We start from the raw sequence: 22,839 nt of genomic DNA, 5'->3' as shown, positions 1-22,839 counted from the left end.
TACTTATATTGTGTTTATCATTGTCGCAGCTAAGCACTTAGGGCTTTATCCTGTAAAGTGCTGAGTGCTCTGGTCTGATCCAGCAAAATGCTTATGTGCATCTGCTTAACATTAAGCATGGGAGTAATCCCAGAAGCAGAAGACGATGTCAGTCCTCACCTGCTTTCTTACTGATTGGTTGGATTTCAATAGACTTGTCTACCTACAGTCAATAGGTGAGAATGTTTGCAATGAAGTTGCTAGTAGCAAGCTTGTCAGTGGTATGGATACTGGAATGACTAGGCCCAGCAAGTAGAGGTTTGCAATGTTGACAGAAAGAAGATTAAAAAAGAATTGTACTTGGACTAGGGTAGATGCCCACAGTCTACAGCTGGAGTTAATTATTTTGATTCCTTTTGGATATTTCTCAGAAGACTGGCTGTTCTATGTGCTTGTCAGCAATATAAATGATCCATGGGTACTCTGTGTAGGTTATCACTTTCTATTTTTTAAAGTGATTTTTTGCCACTCATTAAAGATGCTGGAATGATTAGTGCTGGAGACTTGAAGACCTCTACTCCAGTGGTTCTCAACTTTTTTCAGACTATGACCCCAGGCCACAATAGAAAAGAGCTTTAGCGTGCACACACACTCTCTCTCTCTCTCGCCCCTCTCCCCCCATAAAGGCAGGCTGGTCATTGCACTGCTGGATCCATGCATGACTTCCCTGAGGGTCATAAAACACCACCACCAGCAGTGCAAGCTTCCCCACTCACCCCACCCCCACAACACACAGGCAACCTACCACCCCAGCAATATGCCTCTGTCCTGATCTGAAAGAAGTGATGAACTGGGAAAGGGCCATGGTCTTATAAGCCAACCGTCTGTAGATCTCTCTGACCTGTACTCCCTGCACACTCCATTCTGAAAGTTGTCTCTTCAATTAATGTGTGTTATTTACTTATATTAGGTTACCACAAAATCTTCTCTCCTCCATGGAATAGGCTGCTCTTGTCGATTATGTGAGCCAAAAAATAGCAGATCAAAGATATTGCAATGTAGGGCAAGTGGGCTGAACAAGCATGCAGATGTGATGAAAATTAGCTTGACCTTTATGAAAGACAGATGATTGCATGCTATTTAATGCTTTATGCAAGCAATAATTTTGAGGTCCTGTCTTGCAAGGGGATCAATAGTATTTTTCAATCATGTTGTTAATATCTTGGCTTAGCTCAAGAATAAATAGCAGTAAAGGTGGTCCATTCAAATAGTCCTCAAGTCACTGTAGTTCAGGTAAGCAAGGGTGGAAAATGCACGTTGAAGTGCTGTATAAAAGAGCTGAATGTGTATTTATGCCTATGCATAGATACATTCCCCAGTAGCTGTGACTGCAAGCAGAGTAGCCGATATCCTTCTGCACATTTTGTACGTAATTTATGCCAGTTTTATCAGACATTTTGCTGTGCCAACGTAATCAGCTCTGCTGTTCTCTCCCATGGTTTCCATTGCATTTGATGCTATTTTGCCCTGGGTGAAGATTGTCACTACTCTTTTCTGAGTGTTGGAACCCTAGCAGGAGCCTGTGAGGTAGAAGAGGGCCAGTCACTCTCAGGGAAGGTGGTTGGACTGGGAAAGAATGAAAATTCTCCCTTTCTCAGATCTTCTGTAGATGCTGAAAGACCTGCACTCCCAACTATTTGTTGCCCCCACTCCCAGCTCCCCTTGAGTTTAGAAGCTCACAGCATAGTGGGAGCATTATGCTAATTTATAGCATGTAACAGTCAACATTAATTTAAGCCCCCAAACCTTGTGAGGTTAGTGGGGGATGACGCACAGGAGACTGGCCACCCCAGGCTCAGCATCACTGCCTCTAGCCTGTTTTCTCCTCACCCTCAGATCTTGATCTCTATTGGAGAGGGCTTTACACAAGGCTGGAGTGGAGTGAGCATACTCAAGTTCTGGAACTTCCCTCTTTCATCCCCCCCGTTCCCTGGCTTCTGCATGGAACTTTTTGTCATGTGCGCACAAGAGCTTAGACTCAAAATCCTAGACATGTTCTAAGGTTCCTATGTCAGATGATTGTGATGGGAAAGAATGTTTAGAACTAGGTTTTATGGCCAGTCCCGTTCAGGTGTTCCTTCTAAAAGTAGTGCTTGTTCATAGCAAGAGAAGAAATGTGGATAATAATTTTTTTTTTGGTGGGGAGCAATTATTTGTCTGGGTAAATTCCTAAATTAGGTTTCAATAGCCTGTTCTTTAGAGTTTGCATTTATTTTATTATTTGTATCCTGAATAGTGAGAGATTTTTCTGGTCTGTTTAAAGTTAACAACAGCTTCTACAATTTACTGTAGCAAACCACTGTATCAAATCAAATGATGGGTAAAAGTATGATTTTGCTGGGAAAATGTCACATTGACTTTCCTCTCCTGTCCCCCAGATTTTCGAAACAATACTGTTGTATAACTAGCATTGCCAGTGGGTCAATAACCTGTTCCGTTTTGGAGTGTCTGGTGTGAAAGAAAAGAGAGCTGAAGTAAAAGATGCCTTTTCTGTTTGTTCTAAAATGTTGCTCCAGGGAGTTAAATAAGCTAAGAAATTCAGAACTCACCAAACAGCTGTTTTATATCACTGCAAAACCTCAAACCTCGTAACAGTCTGGCTGGAACATTACATGTGTCTGTATGCACGTGTGTGTTTCAGCTTCACTTGAAACTCACCTGAATCATTGCTAAGTTAATGGATGCTCTTCTTTCCCAAGTATGAACTTTAAACAAACAAACAAAAAAACACAAACAAAAAAAACCCGCCTAGTTTCAGAATTCCACACACAATTGAACTCAAAGCATAGGAGCTGGAACTAGCGGTGCTGAGGGTGAAGTGGTTTTCATCATACACAGGGTTTACCGTTTGGTTCAGTGGCTCTCAGCACCTGCACTATACAAATTTTTCCAGCATCCCTGACTCAGAGCCTGATCCTGTAGCACCCTAACTCACACAAGTAATTATTATTCACACAATAAGTCCCATTGAAGTCAATAGCAAAACTCCCACTGGCTTCAAGGGGAGCAGGATCAGGCTTTCTTGGGGCCTGATCCTGTGTGCCCAGCACCTTGCATGATTGATCATTTTGTTTCTAACTTTTACACTACTTTAGCCAACGCTCCAATTTCAACCCTCTGTGTTTGGGTGCTGGCTTCAGTTGATGAACATATTGTGGGCCAGGGCCTTTATTTGCAACAGTTCATTCTCCCCTCTCCCCGCAAATTGAAAATTCTCAAGAGCCATGGATCTTCAAAAAGATGAAAAAGATTATCATAAAGATTGAGTGCAGGTATGAGATATGCCCCAAAAGCTACTTCTGGTCTTACTTCTCAATAAAAAAATTCAGATTAATCAGAGTCTATGGGCTTCACTAATCTTTTACCTAAGAGTTTAGGAATAGTGTTTGTGTTACAGTTTAGTAACATCAGAAAAATACCATTAGAATCATCTTGCTGTGTTTAAAATATACTGTAACTCATATCGCCACTGCAGAAAAAGATGAGACATGTATTGTGTGTGTGTCAGATTGTAAGTGTCCCTTCTAAGATTTGAATTCCACTGAGCATGTAGGTACCTGGAAACTGACTTACTCTACTTCCTGTACATACTGAGCAGATCAATGTTCTCTTCTTCTGCAGGTGGTATATCTAAGAAATGATATTTAGCACCTGCTATTCCCCTTGTCTGCTATTGCACTTTTATGACATTTTTTGAAGTCCCCACCTTCTAAAGATAAATATTCCTGAAGTGAAATTACTGATAGGTAGGTAGAGAGAGAGAGGCAGACTGTTGTGCTTTCTGATTTCTGGGCAGCTGTACTTTAACTTCAATAATATGTGGTTAACAAAAGAAGAAGAAAAGTTTTCTAAGCCTTTGTGAGCAATTTATACAGCCTCAAGATCAATGTGATGGAAAGCAGGAAACATACATTTCCTATCATATGATTTTTCCAATTTCCAAAACATATATAATTATGACCACTCTTGTTTTAAATTGTACTCTGGAAAAATATTTCAGCGTTAGTAGATTCCACTGCACTAGGAAAATGTTACAGCTGATTGAGGGAGGCTGTTCTAGTTGACTGGAATTGTGGTTGAAGTCCAGATCAACCTTTAAACTTGAGTGAAAGGCCCATATTCTTGTGGTGTGCGGCACTTGCATATTGACAGTACATGTGCAGGAGAGGCCAAGGAATGAGTTAGTTTCAAGGTTGACTCAGCTTCTTGAATGTTAACATTAGGTCCCCTCAGGAGCTTTAGTCAATTTAAAAGAAAAAGGAACTAGTGTTTAATTTTGGTGCATCCATTCTCTTAGCTTTCCATGCCAGTATGAAAGTGGATTATCTACAGTGTGTCTTTTTCTACTCTTCCATGATATCTCCTCTGGAGGATTGGGGAAAATTAGCAAGAGACCCTGGGTTGTCTTGGGTACATGGAAGAAAATAACTGTTAATATCTAGGGAATTTGAGCCTCCCTTATTATAAAACTTGAATTAAAAAAAAGTATTTAGCCCAATTTCAGGGGTGTGTGAGGTGAGTGTCAGTTGCAGAGGGTAGAAGCCATGAATAACATAAGTTGGGGTATTCCCTCCCACCTTGGAGAGACGTTGATTGAAGTGGTGGCTGTTAGAAGCAAGAAAGACCATCCTGGTCTGAGAACAAGGAAGACACCTGAGGGCAGAGTGTCAGTGCTGGGGAGAGTGGGGAGGAGAAAATCCTGGGAAGAAGAGCACTGGCTGCAGGCTCTGGAGTATCGCACAGTATCACTGTAATCTCAGCACCCAGTTTTAGGGTAAAGGACAAAGTCTACAAACATCATTTTGCTGGTGTTTTGAATTTTCAGATGCTTAGAGCTAAAGTCTGCCTGGCCCAGTGTAATTATACGAGGTGGGCAGTGCTTAATTTGTAATGAAAGAGGTCTGGGGCTCAAGCAACTAGGTGCTGGGACTCAAGCAATTTTTTTTACTTTCATAACTGATGCAGCAAGCCCAGAGGTGCCGGGACTATGAACTGCCAAGCCTAGAGGTGCCGGGGCTCAGCCCTGGCAAGCCGAGGCACAAATTAATCACTGGAGGTGGGGGGAAGTACGTGCATGCTTTCTAGTCTGTTCTCACAGCAGAGACCAAATGGCAGGTCAAGACAGAGCTGTAACTGAGCATTTTAGTGCTCGGGCGAGCAAGAATATTTGTGCCCCCTACTATTTTTTGGTCATTTTTCTGCCCCATTCAGAGGCAACTGTTGATAGTGGGGGGCACAATTTAAGGGTTCTGGGGGCTCATGACCTCCCCACAGAAGTTTTTCAACCCTGGCAGGGGTGTAGAGAAACATTTGGGGGGGGAAGGCAATGTCAGGCGGCTTGTGCCAGCAATGCCAGGAGGCATGGGCTGGTGATACCAGCCAGCTCAGACCAGCCCCACATGATGGTGCCCCGAACTGGGGGGTCAGGGAGGGAGCACCACATCCACCCCCCGACTCACCTCAGCAGATTGTCTGGGTTGGGGGGGAGCAACCAAAAAATCTAGGGGGGGGGCACATGACCCCATGCCCTCCCCGCCCCATGTCACCTCTGGCCCCATTTTCCCACCCCTGCAGCTTTGTACTCTTGGTGGCTGCCGCGCTTGCCCCCACCCTGGTTACAACTCTGGGTCATGGAATGACTGCTTTAGCCAATATTCTCCAGTTTTTCTGTTCCTCCCCCCCCCCCACTCTCTCTCTCTCTCTCACACTCACACTCACACTCACACACATACACGTTTTGGGATTTGTAATTCAGTTACCATCCATATTGCCAGTTTGACTCTAGACCTTATCATAGTTACCAAATGTACATACTATCTAATGACTATTCCCTGGCCTATGTGAACGGAGCTTGGTGGGCTCAGTCTTGTTCCTTGTAAATAAGTATCCTTATTACACCAATAATTGGCAGAGAGGCCAGAGAGTGGATGGGCATGGAGACTCAAATACTTCCTTTGCACTGGAAGTTTAAGTCTGATGGCTGAGACGGTCCGGTGGTGGTGGTGCAGCCTGAGGAAAATTTGCACTGTTCCCATCTATGCTGTATCACTCCTGTGGATAAATGCTCCCTCAGATACCTTTAGGCGCCAATACAGCAAAGCAGTGTAGCACGAGCTTATCTGTAAACACTTGAGTAGTCTCATGGACTTTATTTGGACACACACATACTTAAAGTCAACCATGTGCTTAAGTGTTTTGCTGAACTGGGGCGATAAAGAGGGTTAAATTTCCATAATTTCTTTTTTTGTCTTTTTAATTACTAAACTCACTGTTTTTAATAATACCAGTAATGAAGAAAAACAGGAAACACTTATTAGTGCTAAAATCTCTTAAAATTATGGATATAACAATACGACACATCAATCTTTCAACAATTCTTTTTATACTAACGATTGGTTTACAAGGAAATGAGATATCATTAAAAATGTAGTGCCCAATTACGTATTTGTTACATATGTGTTTCCTGGGTGGGCAAGGAATGCAGAATTAGTGTCTTAATTTAGCACCTCTGCTTGATTTAGTGCATATACACTCTCAAATAATATTTCTCTCAGTCCTTTTGCATGGTCTGCTCTTTCCAAGATAGTCTTGGTGTTGCCTTTTGCTGAAGTAGAACAAATAATGTTAATACAGGGGACCCCAGACTGCACTTTTACCCTGCCCTGTCAGGCAGTAGCTACATTTTAGAAGCAAACCACAGCATAAAAGTGGGAGCTCAGGTTCCATACTACGTATGCAAAGCAGTTTCATTTAAAATGTCAGGTTTACCTTGGCAAAGCCACTTTTTAGTAGTGATTAAGGCTTCAAAAAACACTCAATCATACTCTGTGTTTTCATCTATGTGCCAGGTCACAAATATAAATTTTAATGTTGGCCCATATCCGTCATCACATAACCCTCTGGCATACTTTCTCATTCCCTGAATATAAGCAGAATGAGGAGGTTAGTTGGAAAGTCATCTGTCTGAGAAACTGTCCTGTTACAATTAGAGGAGGATCTTGAATTTCATCTCTGGAAGATTATGAAATGAATGGAGAAAACACAACATGTACCGTAAATTACCAGAAACTTTAGTAAATCAATCCCATCATGAACTAGAAAGTTGAAAAAAATCAGATGGTTAACTCTATTTTTTTTTATGGAAATCATGAAGACATGAGCTTAAGCACCCAACCTGCAATACAGATACGAGTTTTCATTTCGGACAACTCCAAAATTTTAGGGCATTTGAATGCGAGGGAGGTTGGTTTTGACTCACATTTAATATCAAGGAGTTGATTTTTTGAAGGGAGTTTAGAACCCAGAATGAATGAAAGCAGATCTTATGTGGGACTTATGGGATAAAAGGACCTTGCAGAAAACTGAAACGTGTCTTTGGCTCCTATTTAATAAAAAATTAATTCAGATAACTTTGAAAGTTAATTAAAATTAACTCCTTGCTCTGCATCTCATCACATCTAGAAACTTCAGCGGAAGGATTAATGTCCTTAATTTTGTGTCATGTATAGCATCTGCAAATAACAAATAATTCTGTTTTTGCTAAATCTACTAGAATTCTGCAAACAGATGATCTAACCTCCTCTGTGACCTGTGGAAGGGCAAGAAGGATCTCATTTCACACCTGTTAGGGTTGTCCAGAAAAACCAAAGGCTGTGAGGATGTAAAGTCCCTCCCCCTTTCAAAAACTTTGCTTTTCAAAATTTTCAGATGAAAAAAGAAGACAGCTCTACTTGGGGTACTAAATGCTCTGAAATGAAATTCTTAATGTTTCCCAACACCACTTCATTAACACTATAAAACAGGCTAGATGGTGGAACTTTATGTCAAGGGAACTGATTGGAATATCCTGACTTCAGTTACAACTGCCCGAAGGAACATAGGAATTACCATCCCAGAACAGACCAAGTATCCAGCTAAGTATCCTGTTTCTAGAAGAAGCAAAACATGCCCACAACACATTTGGCTGAATGTGCAATACTATGCCACTTTGTTCTTGTCTTCAGCTGGGGATTGGCTCAGCCTTGAAACATAAGGATTGTATTTCTTAAACTAACTAGTTTAACTGCAGATTGTCTTGTGTCACAGATTTTTTCCCAAGCCTGTGCAATGCTTTGTTAATCAGGTTTCCTGTACGTTTGCTGTCTCTCCATATTCTGTCCGACAGCAGCCTGTATTAGCTGCCAGAGAAGATGTAACCCCACCACCACCGTAATAGACTAGTACATCATAACATGCCCATGGAGAAAGTTTCCTAACTCTCTCAGTGATTGGCTTATGTCCTGAAAGATGAGGGTTTATATCCCCTTATACATTTTTATTTTAGCTAGTGTCATTATGGTAATTCTTATTTATATAAATATTTCATTCTGTTTTGAATCCTGTTAAACTCTGATACCTTGTATCAGAGAGTTCCACAGGTTCATTTCTAACATCTTAGGACAGGAAGTAAAAATCATATCCAAATATGGAATGAGTTTTAAGCAAAGGAAGATTGTAATGATGCAAACTAGAATTTGAGCAGGAGATTGAATTAACACCATTATCCTTCTAAAAACTGCTGTGGGATGATCAGTCTGTCTGCTTATCTGGCTTGCTTCATGAAAGTAATTGTAACAGAGTGCCTATGACCACAAATAGTCAGCTATTTCAGCTTAACCACAAGAAGTTGGCTATTTCACTGTCCTCTCATCCAAAACCAAACAGCACCCAACTACATGTCTATGTTGGTTTTTTTATGAACCTTATCGCTTGGCACCATTGAAAAATGTGTTTTTACAGAATGGTTTAAAATGTCTGATCTCCTAACAAAAAAATAACAAAGTCTAGTTTTAGATATACCAAAATAACCCCGTACACTGCTGAATTTATTTAGGGAAGGCAAGCATCAGCTCTTGAAGCAGAAAACTAATCTCACTGGCCACTTGAGGGAGGTGGTGTGTTGTCTGGATTGTGGAGTTGAAACCAGTTCCTTCACACTAGCTTACAATAAGAGAATCAGAAAGTTTTAAGTGTGTTGTGGGTAAGAGGCAGTACAGGACTTCATCAGTGACTGTTTTCCATGCAGTTCTTTGATAATAAAAAGAAAAAAGCAACATAATGATTCAATTGTGACTGGCCAATTTTTCATCTCTGACTGGTAGAGGAACAAGGTGGTTAAAGAATAAACATAATATGCGGCCATGGAAACTGTTTTGTTCTCATCAGAAATAAAAGACCCTGCTAGATACCTCACAAAATTATCTAAAAAATGAGATAGAATAAAATTCATGACTTAAGTAGCTATGGAATAGTCTTCATCACAATGATATTCAGTGGCTGGCCTGAGCGTTGAGTAAGATCATGAGTCCAAAAATCCTTCATTCTTCCAATCAGCTCACACATATGAGAAATTGAGGAAAACATGAAAGTCAGGCCTAATTATGTATCCACTTTTACCCAAGCAGTTGTTTTACCTTGAGATGCAAAACTTTACACATCTAAAACACACAGAGATGAATCTGAAGAACAAATCTTGGATAAGGAGCTGAAAGAATTTGAGGTTTTTGGATTCCAGGTTATTGGTCTGGCCTATGATAAAGATGGGACAAGCTGAGATATTCAAATGGGAAATTCCCCAAATGTCAGGAGTATTTTCAAATCTGGGGTTAGGACCCTTCACTTTATATATAAATTGAAAAATGAAGAGTTCAGTCACATAAACCGGGTTTTGGTTATAATGCAGTTATAAGGCACAAAGGAATTGCCATACTGGACCAGACCTGTGGTCTGTCTGGTCCAGATCCTGGTCACCAACAGTAGCCAGCACCAGAAACTTCAGAATAAGGTGCCAGTAATCACACAATAGAGATAATCTACCCACCAGAGGAGATTTCTCTTAAACCCTAACAGATTGGCTTAAACCTCAACACATGAGGTTTTATTATCCCTTCTAAAGTTTTCTTTTCTAAAAATTGTTTTTACTAATATAACAGATGATATTCCTCAAACATGCACATGTCTGCAGAACTGACCTTTATACAGATATGCTTCATAGCTCTGTTCAAAGAATTGGACATTAGAAAATTGGAAAAGTGCTGAATTTTTAAATAAAGAAATCCTTATCAGTGTTTAATTGCAGAAATGAGTTCTTATCTGACTGCTGGATCCTACTTTCTAGTAAGGTCAATAGGACTGATCTGTTTTATTTAGCGAGAACAAAATAATTAAGAGATTTAGGAATCTCCAAAATGTAAAGGCTCATAACAAACAAGATATTCTCCCTTCCCTGTAACCACTCTCACCAAAATATTCCTGAGTTTGTGCTCAATAGTTTGTTACATAAGTGAAGCAAAAGTTACACATATCTCGTGGAAGGTTTATGGCTCCTCCTTTTTAACTGTTACAGGTCAATTATCCTTGGTATAAAAGAGATCTTGTACCTTAGATCTGAGGGTTAGAAGAATTGATATGTGTAGTTTGCTGTTTGCTAAGAGGAAAGTCTCACTAGGAGAGAACAGTTTGATGAGTGTCACAAAATCACTTCTAAGGGCTTAATCCTGCAAGAGGCTGAGCAGTCGAGATGCTCACTCTCTTGCAAGATGGAACATGGGTAGATGGAGTTGCAGCATTTTCTCAAAGGCAATTCTACTATAACTGATCTTTAGCTTCAATATCACTAACCACATTGAGGTGATGCAGCCTATAACATTATTAGAAATTAAACAAGGTGCATTGACTTTGCCTTCTCCACCAAAACAGACTTACAGACAGGATAAGCTATCCCAAACAGCTATGTAATGTTGAACATTAACTGTGACAGGTACCTAGTAGTTCTGTATTTATCTGGCAATATTTCAAGGGTCTGCAAAACCTTCTCTCTTCTCTTACTCCACCCAAGCTACACAACTGCCCAAATGGTCTGTCTGGTCTTCCTGTCTTCTTCACTGAGATGCCTTCTTTCTGTACTGTCCCCTCTGCACTTCCCTGCACCAACTTAGTCTTCCATTCCTCTTCCTTCATGTCCTTAAAGTACACTTCTTCTGAGAAGCCTATAAACTGCTGTCATTCCCCCAGAGAAGTATTAATAAATTAGATGACTGAAAATCTAGAGATTAAATCAATGCAATGTATTTGAAATAATGCATACAAATAATGTAGCCAGCATGACACAAGTTAAATGTTACCCTTCAATCACATTTTTTTTACATTTTCGTCTCTACAAATAGCCCAACCTAAAATCAAAATATATAGATAATGTAAAATCATTTTTAGATGCTACTAAATGATGCTGAACACACAGTACGTTCCAATACGTTGCATTTCTGAGCTAACGCTGCATGGTACAACATTTATGATTCTGCTTCTGCCTGGTGCAGCATTTCTTAAATACAGCACTTCTCTATCACTGTACATTTAGCACAATTCAGTTGCTACTTTCACTGCTGCCTACGTTCCACAGAAAGGCAGAATATATCTTATTTGCTGCTTAATTTATTAAGGAGGTATACTTTTGGGTGCAATCTATTAACTGCTAAATGCTCTGGGAGCCCAACTACTGGAGAAACACCTTTTTCTTCTGTATCCTATGTAGCTGTGGAAATCAACTAGGATATTTCTCTTTTCAATTTATATGACCATCTGTAGAGTGCTCTCAGTGAAGGATTTTCATTTGTTGAGGTCACTTCCTTGGTTAGTTGATTTAATGACATTGAGAGCACAGTAAAAAACAAACACTTTTAAAGCTCAGAGCTTCTGACTATATTACTATTTTATAGCATTAAGAAGGAGCCAATGGAAGAAGGTTGCAACCACTTAATTATAAAGGTATCAGTTTGTTTGACAAATCTGAGGTGAAATTCTTTACCTTCTAATTGTTGGTGTCATGCATTAGAAAAACTGCTTGTGTCCTATAGAGAGATTTACAGGTAAATATATTTGCAAATTACACAGGTAGATATGACACATAAGGTGAGATAACACCTACTCAGTCTAGTGTTCTTTTCTATTAGAAGATAAGCAGGTTTTTGGTGGAACACTGTTGTACAAAAATATACCCGCAGGTATTTGATGCAATACTGTTACACGGATACATCCAGTGTGATTGTTAGTGCATCAGTACTTGATGTAGAATTAATTAATTAAAAAAATGTTAGGTGTCCAGATGGCCCTGTGATAAGTGCCATAAAAAGCATGTATACATAAAAGAAGTGTCCCAAAATCCAAAAAGCTGACAGCACAACAGGGGAAACAGAAGGGTAATCTGAAAACTAGCATGGATTATTTTTTTATTAAAAAAACCCTCTAGTTTTAGGATTCTGTTGTAAATATAACTGAGAGTGGTTTTTGCTTTTTAAAAAATTGTTTATTCCTTTTTAGTTCTGGTCAGCTCCTTACTTTACACATTTATTATCTGATTGCTAAATAAAATGGCTCTTGCATTGTTGGTAATAAATGTCATTTTCTATTCACATCTATTTGAACCAGTGGACCACTTGACACAGCAAAAGACTTCCGCTGTGAGCTATGCTATGGTGAGATGTGTTGCACTGAATGCAAAAACACAAGCTATTTTAGAGCCACTGCAGCACACACACTGTTTCCAGGACTGATTGATGACATTTCCTTATATAGTTAGGAGTGAGACGTTGCTTTTGAAAATAGAATTAAAACTTTCCCTTTTTAGGAGCAAGCACCATTTTGGCAACACAATCAGCCCCAAGCACATACGTTCTTTTGGTCAAAACATTACCAGGGTCCTTTGTTAACAAAATGTTCAGGTCATGCTAAGGTCAAAGCATGAACTATAAGACTTTTTATGAGCTAAATGTTTCCAAATTACACTCCAAGTTGAAAGTGCTGAAATTAAACCTTCCTCCTGTAAACAGGGTATTGGTGAGCTGAGGAGGAGAATGGCCTTTTTTTTTTTCATGACTCAGCATAAGTGAAGTGCCTGTGCACTGACATGTGTCCCCTGAGCAAAGGCACATGCTATCATAACCCTGGCTTAAAGCAGAGCTCCGACCAGGAGGCAATAAAGACATATTTGTGTCATAAAGCATTGCTCTTTCCTGTCTAGTTTAGCAAGCAAGTAATTATTTGCCTGTCCTCCAGAATGAACACCTTGCACCACAGCATGTGCCTGCTTAGATCTATTATGGAGAGGAATTTTCTAGTCACATCTATTTAGTGCAGCGACAGCCTTCTCTCTGGTCTCATTACATTTGGAATTAGGGATAAATTATGCAACCCTTACTCATGTTGGTGGGCGTTCACTTAGATTGCAGTGGGACTATGCCCGTAAGTGCTCACCAGTTGATTAAAGGTTGCATTATCTAGCCCATAGAGCTCTAACAGAGAGTGAGTAATGAAAGCAGGACACTGCTTCTATTGCACAGGAATTACAAACTGTGTTGGTTGTGTTTTAGTTAGACATTTGGTACTAGTAAGAAGGTTGATCACAAATAACTACAGTATAGTTCTATTTAATTGATAATTTTCATACAGTTAATAATCATTACTCTCATTTCACAAGTACAATAAATCAAGAACTACTCTGCAACATTCTCAATATCAAACAACTTTGAAACTAACACACATTATCTATATCAATATGTGCACGCACACACATTTTGAATAAGAAAAAATAGAGGTGGCCATGATTTCTTACACTATGAGAGCCAAACTTTCACGTTTTCTGAATTTGTGTGCCCATGATTGTGTGTGCAAGTATTTACATGCCCCAAAGCAATGTATGTGTTGTTGTGTTGCAGGAGGGGGCACAAAAGCATGTGAATTGCAGTCCCACTATAAAAATTTAGCCTTGAAAGCACAAGAGGTGCCATGATTATGATATTCTAATATCTGAGAGTCTGATTCCGCTCTCACACTGGAAAAAATCAGGAGCAACACTATTGAATTCAATAGTTACATTGGTGTCAAAATGGTGTAAGAGAGGAGTATGGGGTTATCTATTTTGTGATTAAATGAATCCTCATGGGTGGAAGTTGTGTGTACAAAGACTCCACAATCAAGACTTTAGTGGAATGGAATATGCATTCTGGGTGAAATTCAAGGCTGACTTATACCTCATGAAGCAACATAGAAGCAATGGGGTGGCATTTGAATCAGCATATCATATGTCCAAGGGGATATGATTGAGAGTGAATGATGAAGTTGTGGTGACAAGAGAGAATTTTTATTACATATACTTTAGGGTTTAACCATAGAGGGATCCTACTGTACTTATTGTTCATTCTGCCTGTAATCCTTCACCTGATGAAAATCTCCTGTGTACAGCAGAAATGTATGACCTTGAGAACTGAAAAACAAAAGCACTGCAAAAATGGACTTAAAATGATTTATTCCAATTATTTATTTGAAATCTGGTGAATTAAGAATAATGCAAAGACCAGGTTGTTAAACAAAAGATCTGTACTAAATGGGAAGCTTGGCAAGTAACAAAGCTGGTTTTATTTTTTTCCTTGTACCTCTCCGAGCTTTGCAAAATATTGATGTAAACAACAACTTAAAATCAGATCTGGTTTTAATAAACAAATGCTATCATTCCATCTCACTTGCTCTGGATATCTCACTACAAAATTATCTTTTAAATATCTAATAACACCTTCAAATATATGTGAGAAATTTTATGATATCTTTCCTCTGGGTCTTTGGCAAATTGAAAAATAATCTGTTTTATTGACAGAAAAAAATCCGGGTTTAGTGCATTGTTCCTTGCATTGGTTTTTATTGTTTTCTTTAGACTTTTAAGCTTCATATTAGCCTTACACAGACTAGGTCTCTTCCAGGGCACAGATCATTATTATCAGCCTCTCTGTCTATGTAATATTTGATGCCACTTTTAATCTCATAAGGATTTCATTATACTCCACAAGCTTTGGTTTTTCACTTTCCCCACATTCATCCTCCTCCTCCATGGCAGTGGTTCAGACCAGATCTATCACTGATCAGATCACTTGAACCGGAGAAGCATAGGCAGGATTTCAACACATTCACTCGTTTGTTTACCACCTCCTTGTCTTCCCCCTCATCCCCAAGCACCAGGATGGAATTTTGCGACCCATGACAAAGCTACAGCACTGTCCTTCAGTTCTCCCAAGGTTACAGCCTATAAAAGTCATGAGGAAACAAAAAAAGATATGTCCCACTCTAACAAAAGGGCCTCTTAAAATGAGTAGATCCTCTTTCCCATCAGGTGAGAAAAAATAATAAAAGCTCCTTTATCAGTCAACTTGATCTGGAGAGATGGGGAATAAAAGCAGCCTTTGAAACAACTTAATAAGGAAAGAGGGACCTGGTGGGAACATTTTAAGCATAGCTTACATTCTATTCTTAACCTTTGCTGCAAAGTTACTGCCCTTCTGTCATTTACTGCCAACTTTTCAACATACAACCTGATGGGCTAGTGAGCAGTATTACAATCTTCCAGCAGCCTACTGCAGACAAAATAGATGCCTAATACAGCACAGGGTGGATGGAAGGGGGGCTGGAGTGTGAAGATGGGCAAATGTCTGAGAAAAGCTTCAACTTTCAAACATAACTAGTTAGCCTTTTGAAGTGCTCACTGTAGTGGTCATTGTATTAAATAGAAGCCTACAGCCTCTGTGCTCCGACTGAAGGCAAGATCACCTGGCTTGGCACCTGGCAGGACTGGGTTCATATATTGCAGGTCATGCAGAGTTCAGAGCTTCCATCTCTCAGGTTTAGCCTTCTTTATTCAGTCTCCATCTTTGAGAGCTGAAGGACAATCTGTGTTAATCCCTTCTCCCCATTGCCTGTATATCTGGGTTTCAATCAGAACTGAGGTAAGTCTTCCTGAGGCTCCCCCAAAGAAATATCCAAACCTGACCCTAAGCCGAGGGATAGAAAGTCTGATTCTTTCTGTCGACTTGGACTGTTTTTTCTTTCCATGAGCTAACACTGTAAATCCAAGAGCAAGGCATGAATAAACACAAACTAGGAGGGATTAGGACATGTTACTTAGTTAATAATGACTAACACAGCTCGATCTCGCTTCCTCTAAAAGAATGCCACAAAAGTTCAACAAATATTATTTTGAAATGAACCACGAAGACTTTACACACTTTGAAAAATGGCATCTTGACCCATCCTCCCTGGCAACAAACAAGTGGATTTAGTTTCTAGTTGATGGGAAAATCTCTAGATTTAAAACACTTGACAAGTGACACAAGAAGCAAAAGTGTTTCAGTTCCCTCCCACGCACCCTCCTCATGACTGATCTATTTTATTGAAAAAAAATCTTGACATTACTGGTTATTTTAATCGAGATGAGAGGCGTCTTGTTCTTTCTGTTGCATGTATCAAGAAATCATGCAGAGAACAACACCATCTTATGTGAAACAAAAGAAAATAGTTCGCACTTTACGTGAAAGGCCAGTGGTGTTCTCCTTGATCACTGTTATTAGTGGCAATGGGAATTACGTGTGCATTGGAGATGGCAGAAGAGACCCCCCCTATAACTGATGTGTGGTGGGAGAGTTTTTGCACACAAGTAAGGAAAAGTATTTCAAACGTTTTTTTTAAATCTCCTGATGTTATGAGTGTGTGTATGTGTGTGTATAATATATATTAGGTCTCCTTAATTAAAGTAACTAGAGATTTCCCAGATTTATGATTCATGTGGTACTGGATATGGCCAAATATAAGAACATTGTTAAAAGTAGCAATCATAGCTATGCTAACTAATGTAACTAATTATATCTGCCACACCCCAGGCATTTGCAAAAGAGGGTATGGGGAATGTTGGGTGGGGAGGTTGATCTGAGCTTTTAAGTAGCCTAACTTGCAACTGGTGGGTTATATTGAATTGTGCTGCTGCACTTTTAGAGTATGATTTGTGATGTACTTTTAAGTTATGTCATGATCACCTAGAGTATATAAGAGTTCCCCGTTATAGCATTTGTGCAAATTTAAATAAAGACCGAATGAGTGTAGCGTTGCATGTTTGGTTTTGCTACAAATTTTATTTCTGCGTGCCATTGCTGTTTTGTAGTTCTTGTCAAATTGCTATGGAAAAAAACATAATAAAGCTGATGCTGAGCATCTGAACTCCCACTGACTTGAAAGTACTCATCAGGGACTGGATCCAACTCACATTGAAGTTAATAGGTGCCTTTACATTGACTTCAGTAGGAATTGGTCATAGGTTTTCTGCAACTGTGAAAATCAGTGTTCTGACCCCTAGGCCAATCCAAATGTTAGGGAAGTAGGCCTACCAACACAGATACCGTGCTTGATTATTATCTTACTTACACTGGACCAGGTGCTTGTTCCTGGGGTGGGATCAATCCCTTTGTCCTGACAAGGATCTTTCCACTCTAGCTTCTTATTCTCTGGCCTGGTGTTTTCCCCAGAGTCATCACAGGCAGTATGATAACAGGGTCATGGGTTCCTTTGGTCTGCTGCAAGGACTGCATTTTGCAGACAATAATCTGAAAGTTCTAGATGTGCCATCCATTTCCATTGAAGCTTTGCCTAAGTCTCCCAAACTTCACTGCTGATGTTCCTCGGCTTGTATTCCCCCTCACATTGGAGAAAAGTCTGTGGCTTTTAATTCATTTGAAAAGTCTCTGGACAACTTTCCAAGCCCCTTCTGGCTACCTTCTGATGAGGTGGGCTCTTGCTGCCATGGTGACTTAAGCCAAAATCAGAGCTCCAGTCAAGAGACTTGCAGGACATTTCTTATCCTGGAGTCATTGTTACAAGTGGGACTGTATTTATAAGAATCTCTCTGGCAGAAAAAGACTGGGAGGGCTCTAGCAAATGGGATCATATTTATCTTCAGGATATGTGTGTGTATGACATGTGATGCCAACGCTCACAATATCTGGGGTTTTTAAACTTTCACATGACCTTCCTATTCAGGAGTTCAATCTTGCAACATTTTCCTTATTCAAAATGGCTGCCAACCTCCTTTACTTTAATATGGCTAAAGCCAGGGAAGAGGGCCACCATTTTACTACAGACATCACACGTGAAATTGAGGCTGCCCTTAGTAAGATGGCTACTAATCCTCAGTATTTTCAATGAGACTGAAACCAGACTATCCAAAGGGGAAATAGCTGCCATTCTAGATAGAAAGCTAGACAGAACACTATGAGGAGACATGGGATTGTGAGGAGCAGAAGAAAAGCTGAAGAGGTTGTAAGAGCAAAATGGGGAGTATTCAGGGGTGCGTGGAATTCAGGGAAGAGACTGAGAGCGGTGAGGGATGTATTGTATTGGGTGTTGGAATAAATGGGCCCAAAGAGGCAAAGGTGTTGATATGACCCTGTCACTGTCCAACATTAAACTGTGTTAAACAGGTTTTGGGGTTTGGTATCCAGAGACGACAGCCTGCTTAGTACCATGGCAAACACATCCTTAAATATCTCTTAAGCCTTTTATTAAAGATACAGAAAAGAAGGAAAACCAGTTAAAACATTTGAATTGTAAAATATTAGGCAAGGCTTTCATTTTAACAATATTTCTTGCATGCTTTCCCTTTATCTGGAGAGAGTTTTAGAAGGGAATCTCCTTTCCCATTTGGCAGTCACTTAGATGGGATTGAAAATGGTCATAGCTGTCCTTTTTGGGGAAAAGAGAGGTAGGTAGTTGAGCTGGGCTGGAGCTGGTGTTGTTAAAGTCCAATCCCATTTCCTAGAAGACAAACAAGAAGGGAGAGAAAAGAACAGCACAGATATAAAATACAGTTCCTGTCTCTGGTGTACACTTTAGTTGCAAGCAAGCTCGTAGCAGTATTGGGCTGTTAAGGGCATTGCTTCTGGTGTTTTTCTTACAGGCTTACAATAGTGCTGTAAAATATACGGTCTTGCTGGTTAAGCCAGAATCTTATTAAACAGAAGGTAAAAGGAGAGGGATAGCAAAGAGAAGAGATATGGTGGGGAAGGAAAAGGACACATAAAGGGCAGAGCAGGGGCAGCCGACAAAATCTCACATCCCAGGTTGTGTTAGGGATTCAGCTGGAGCCAGTGGAGGTGGCGCAGTGTGGTTGGCATCTTTCAGGATCGGGATGAGGAAGGCCCAATTATAACTGGATTCCAGGATCTCAGGAGATGGTGGGTGTGGCAGCAATAATGCTGAAGCTCATTCCTTCCCCTTCTTTCAGATAGCAATTGTTGCACTTGTGCGTGATTTCCCCTCCCTCCAAAGTTTTTCTTTTAAGGACCCCAAAAGAGAGTGAAGGGTGGAATAGCCCATTCCCCCCATTATTCTGTCCACCAATTAGATCTGATATCTGACATACCAATTTTGGTTCATGGATTTCTGTCCTAGACTTCTCTTGTTTTCCAGACATGATGTTAACACAGTTCTTGAGTTATATCAGCAGGCCTTGTCGTTTGGATTAATTCAGTTTTTCTGTCTCCCTTTTGCACCTTTCCCCATCAACATTTGTTGTTATAGGTTATTGTGACACTTTAGAAACTTTTATCTGCTTTCCTGCAGTTAGGCTCATAAGTAGGGTAAATTTGTAGATGCAATTATTACAACAGAGGAGAAGGAGGCAGCATACTGAAGGAGATGTGGGTTGCAGAAGGATACTGAGTAAGAAACGGGAATGCAGGGAATGGGAAGCAGTGGGAGGGTGCAGGAGAATATGCGGAGTAGGAGCAAACAGGCATGTGGGGGAAAGAGAATGTGAAGACACGGAGGGGATTGAGGGAGTGCAGGGAACTTTGTGGGGAGCAGAGATAGACGGAGAGTGTGCGGGGAATGCATTATTGCAGAAGGAGAAAATGTGAGGGGAAAGAAGAGAAATATGAGGAGCAAGTGAACGGAGGGCCCTGGCTGGGGACAAGAGTCTCTTGGGGAGCATAGATGGAGATTAAGAATGAGGCAGTTGGTTATTGTATTGAGTTAGGAAGGAGGATGAAGAGAGGTAGAATGGCATCTCTTTATATCCCAGGGGTAGAAGAGGGTAAATAAAGTTCCATCTAAGGAGTGATGGGGGACAGGGCCTGCATTTTTGTCTTGGTGTTTAAGGCTGAATTTTGAACCTCAAATGATCACACCCTGAGAATGGGCAACTTTTTCCTAGAGGTGGAAAAATCAGCCGTCTGGCAAAAACTATAGTTTGAAAATCTCAATCTCTTATTTTTGGTTTCTTACTCATGAGTTTTGAATGCTTGTGTTGGTAACACTGATGACCTAAACAATCTTTATGGTTTGAAATCCCTCTTCTTGTCTCCCTTGCCCCCTCTTTCATGAAAGGTTTTAAATAGGGAATTAATCGGATTTTTTTAAAATGCCCTCATCTGATTAATACTGAATAATTGTATGTAAGGTATACAGTAGAAATATGTGCTCATTACCAGAAAAGACTCAGATGGGCAGGTGCGTGTGTATGCAAGAAATTGTTAGAGGCATCTTTCCAAATAGTTGGACTAAGTTAAGAGTCTTTTTTTAAGTGCTGTTATAGAAAGTAAAGAGTGTAATACCTCTATCAAGATGCTCTCAACAATTACATTTATTCTCATGGTAAATTACAACACTACATACTTTTACAATCAAACAGCTTGAACAAGTATATTAGAATAGTATTTAGATGTAAGACATATTATCAGTTGCTTTCTCCTGGCTAGCAAGAGAGTTGAGGATTACAAATCTCTATATTGCATTGTCTATGCTCTGCAAGTGAAATGATTTTATTTCATGCTTATAAACTCCCCAGAAGATCACTTATAGGTTGACCAAAGAGGAAATATATACTCATATAAACGAATACACAGCTTGAATATACATATACAGCTTTGCCTCTTTCCAGGTCCAAATGTTCCAGGCTCTTTCAACACCCATTGCTGTCAGCCCCAAACTCTAGTGTTCTAGTTCACAGGCCTCAATTTGTCATGGAATGAAACACTACGGTGATTGTCATGGGTGAGTGCTGTTATGGGAAGCTAATCTGACTTGGACAGAAGAGAAACTGAATCTTGGCTTTCTGGTGGGGGAGAATGAAAACATGCATCTTGTGATATGTTACCACAAGATCCTCTGTATGAAATCTACTTTACTCCAGGAGTACCTCTAGATCAGAAAGATGAACTTCCAGAAACTATATTTGGAGGCCACGTGCAGATTCCCAGATAGAGCAGGATCACAGCAGCTACAAAACAAGCTAGATTTATAAGCCATTGCAGTTGTTTTTATTAATCCACTTTAGCAGGTTAAACTCGGACAGTGTTTCATGATTCCATCCTGTACTCTAACAGCCTATAATCAAGTCTACATTTATAGGTTAAAAAGCTACTAAAAAGAAGCAGATTTATTGGTAAATATTAATTTTTATCAACCCACTCTTAGCACATTTTCAAGCAGCTTCTGGGATCTGCCCTCTTGACAGACTGCTTCAAACCTTAACCAGCTTCACAATGGGGAGCAATGAGGAGCTGTCAGACAGATGTGCAACTATGGGGATGAAGCTTGAAGTCTTGACTCAGGCCCCAATCCAGGAACTGGATCCATGTAAGTAGAGCCTTATGCCCCTGTAACTGTTAACGTCAAAGGGTTTCTGCACAGATGCAAAGGTTGTCCCTTGCAGATTTGATTGGAGGACCATGGGCATGGGTACTACTCAGTCAAACTCCCACTAATGTCAACTAGGTATTTTTGGCCCAGAGGGAGACGCAGGAATAAATGTGCCCCCTGGTCCCTCCCTCCCCAAAGCCCAGATCACTGGCTTTTCAGTTATATACTTACTATAATAAAATGACTCCTGAACGAATCAAAAATGAATGCTTATACCTGGATGTTTCTCTCTCTCTCTGCATTTGTAAAATATAGTATCCGAGGCGAGGGATCTATAAGTTAAAGGACACCAGGCCAATCTGCATGCCCAAAGCTGGAAACAGATCTTCTACTCTTCTGTTGTTTTAGTTTCTTGCTTTTTTTTGACCCACAAGACTTTCCTTCAGTTACTGCTATGTAGAAAGAAAATGCCTCTGTGTTCAGGTGAGTTTTGCAATGTGCCCTTGGGGGCATAGCAGGTGGGATTTTCAAAGAGCTCTGCATGGGCCTAACTCAGCCCCCACATGCACCTATGGTAAAACCCCCATTGACTTCAATGGGGGCAGAGTTAAGCCAGTTTTAAGCACATTAGAAAATCCCACCTATAGTGTTTCTCAAAAGCTATATAGTAGGCAGCTCACAATTTTTATAAAAACAGCTAAACATTTCAAATGGAGCTGTGTGCACAAAATTAACCTCCTGGCCCAACACAAATAAAATCCTTATTTCCTCCAGCTCAGCCCACTTATGACCCATTCACCCAGCCCCTACCCAGATTTCTGTCTGTATATATCTTTCATTCCACGTGAACGCTTAGAGGTAAGTTAAAAACCCCTAACAAAACATAACATTTTTCCAAAATGAAAAAAATAACTAGTTAGGCAAAACCTGCATAATATTTCTTGGGTTTCTGTGGGATTTTTTTTTTGAGTGATAATAGTCTACTTTGGAAATTTTGGGGGGCAAAAATTAATTTACTCCCAAAACATGAAATTTTGATGTGAAATTAAGCATATTTGGGGGGGGGGGAAGCAGAAAACAGCATTTCTGGCTTGTAAAATAGCAAGATGACCAAAAATTTCAGATGAAATGTTGCATATAAATGTTCTGCATTTTCACGCAGCTTTAGTACACATGCACCACATACTATGTTGTTGTTGTTGTTATTCATAGATAAGGCTGAAAGAAACCACTGTGATCATATAGTCTGACCTCCTGCATAACACAGGCCATAGGACTTGAATTAATTCCTGCTTCAATTCCAATAACTGTGGTTGA

At 40.0% G+C, this 22,839-nt stretch overlaps 1 long non-coding RNA gene across 1 annotated transcript in view; it reads left to right on the top strand.

Annotated features, from left to right (window-relative positions):
- Positions 1 to 21,982, top strand: part of LOC120401763 — a 43,529-nt gene extending 21,547 nt beyond the window's left edge. Inside the window, exons 4-5 of the long non-coding RNA XR_005596718.1 lie at positions 21,358 to 21,519; positions 21,838 to 21,982. This is a non-coding gene — a long non-coding RNA (uncharacterized LOC120401763). The remainder of the gene's footprint in view (positions 1 to 21,357; positions 21,520 to 21,837) is intronic.
- Positions 21,983 to 22,839: the final 857 nt, after the last annotated feature.

This window comes from Mauremys reevesii, linkage group 3 (assembly GCF_016161935.1).
Source record: "Mauremys reevesii isolate NIE-2019 linkage group 3, ASM1616193v1, whole genome shotgun sequence".
In the NCBI taxonomy this organism is placed as follows: Eukaryota; Metazoa; Chordata; order Testudines; family Geoemydidae; genus Mauremys; species Mauremys reevesii.
Note: the sequence above shows the minus strand (reverse complement) of the source record. Positions and strands in the feature narration are given on the sequence as shown.